This window comes from Heteronotia binoei, chromosome 2 (assembly GCF_032191835.1).
Source record: "Heteronotia binoei isolate CCM8104 ecotype False Entrance Well chromosome 2, APGP_CSIRO_Hbin_v1, whole genome shotgun sequence".
NCBI classification, from domain to species: Eukaryota; Metazoa; Chordata; class Lepidosauria; order Squamata; family Gekkonidae; genus Heteronotia; species Heteronotia binoei.
The window spans coordinates 187,411,164-187,413,177 of record NC_083224.1 but is presented as its reverse complement, the minus strand read 5'-3'; positions in this window follow the sequence as shown (position 1 = coordinate 187,413,177).

The window sequence follows — 2,014 nt, the reverse complement described above, 5'->3', positions numbered from 1 at the left end:
AGACAACATTCAGTGGGGAGCAGCTATCAAGAAACACACAAAAAAAGACCTGTTAAAAGGGGTATCGTCTTCTGTAGGCTTCCAGTCCTTACTTCTTCAGTCCTTACATATGTATTCTCACCAAGAACAACTAAACATCCGCTGTATTTTAGTGTACTTCTTTTTTTTTAGAATAGTATATCGGAACAGTGAATGCTCTGTAATGCAATGAATATTGGAATGCGTTCCGCTGACATAACACAGCACCCCACCTCAAAGGAAAGGATGCTGTCAGCCAGGGCCTTTTTTGTAGCAGGAATTCCTTTGTATATTAGGCCACCCCACACCCCTGATGTAGCCAATCCTCCAAGAGCTTGCAGAGCTCTTCTTACAGGGCCTACTGTAAGCTTGTGGAGGATTGGCTACATCGGAGGGGTGTGTGTGTGGCCTAATATGCAAAGGAGCTCCTGCTACAAAAAAAAGCCCTGCTGTCAACTAATTCCATGCATGAAACACAATATGTGTGGAAGAGCCAGATGTGGCTCCCCAGCCACAGTTTGGCCACCCCTGTTCTATAGGCACTGTAAGACTTCTGTTTTGGGGTAAGTTTCAGTGATCCTATTAGTGCATTTTGCCATTGCTATCTGAGGTGATTCATGCTTAACTAAATTGGTGGCAGTAGACGACCTGAGCTGAATATGTTCACATTCCTCAAAAAGCACTTGTCACTGCACATTTAATTTAATCCAAGCATTTAACGTAATCTTGGCATTTACTGATTTTTCTTGTTTTAGTTGCTCAGTTTTTATTTTAGTGCTTCTCCCCTCTTTGGCACTGGTTTCACACTCTGCATAAGCTAACCCCAAATCAACAAAACTCTTGACTGGCGGCAACTATTAGGGGGCCACCATGTGCCCACCCTACCTTTTTTTGGCAAGAGTGGGAAAGCTCCGTATGAAAAGGAAAGCCCTCACCTGCCCTGCAGACTCACCTTTTGAGTCCATAAGCTTTGACTGACGATTACAAACAAATGAAAAATCAAACACCTTCCCTAGAACCCGCCCCCCATTCAGAGTATATTTGAAATTTCCAGGTCTCCCCCCCCTCCAGATTTTAGAGGCGGTTCACCGAAAATGTCAGTGGACCACAATCTAAAACAAAAATATCACAACTGGTCAACAGCAGGGCTTTTTTTTGTAGCAAAAACCCAGCAGGAACTCATTTGCAAATTAGACCACACCCCTAGCATCACCATTGTTTCACTCAGGGCTTTGTAGCAAAAGCCCACCAGGAACTCATTTGCATATTAGGCCACATCACCTGACACCACCATTGTTTCATTCATGGCTTTATTTGTAGAGAGGGCCCAGCAGGAACTCATTTGCATATTAAGCCACACCCCACGGCATCACCATTGTTTCAGCAGAAATTCATTTGCATATTAAGCCACATCCCCTGACATCACCATTGTTTCACTCTGGGCTTTATTTGTAGAAAAAGCCCAGCAGGAACTCATTTGCATATTAAGCCACACACCCCTGATACCAAGCCAGCAGGAACAGCGTTCCTATTTGTTCCTGCTAAAAAAAACCCCGGTCAGCAGTAAAACAAACAAGTAAAATAAAATGTGCCATCAAAACAATAATTTTATAACCACCCAAACTGTCTCAATATAAACTTCACCAAATGCCCATGAGAACAAAAATGTCTTCATCTGGCCTCTAAAATCCCACAGAATAGGAGCCCAACGAAAGACACTGACTGAAGGGAGGTGCTTCCTTTTCATCAGCAAGGTGCCACCACCAAAAAGGTCCCATCTCTTATGGCTATGCATTTTGCTTCAGATGGGAGTATACTGAACAGACCATTCATGGGAAATCTTGACTGTTGGGCATGGAGACCTTACAATCCTTTGCTCCTTAGAATTGTCTAGGGCTTTGAATATGACCAACATTTTTATGCGTGAACGCCAGGGCTTTTTTTGTAGCAAGAACTCCCTTGCATATTAGACCACACCCCTGATGTGGCCAATCTT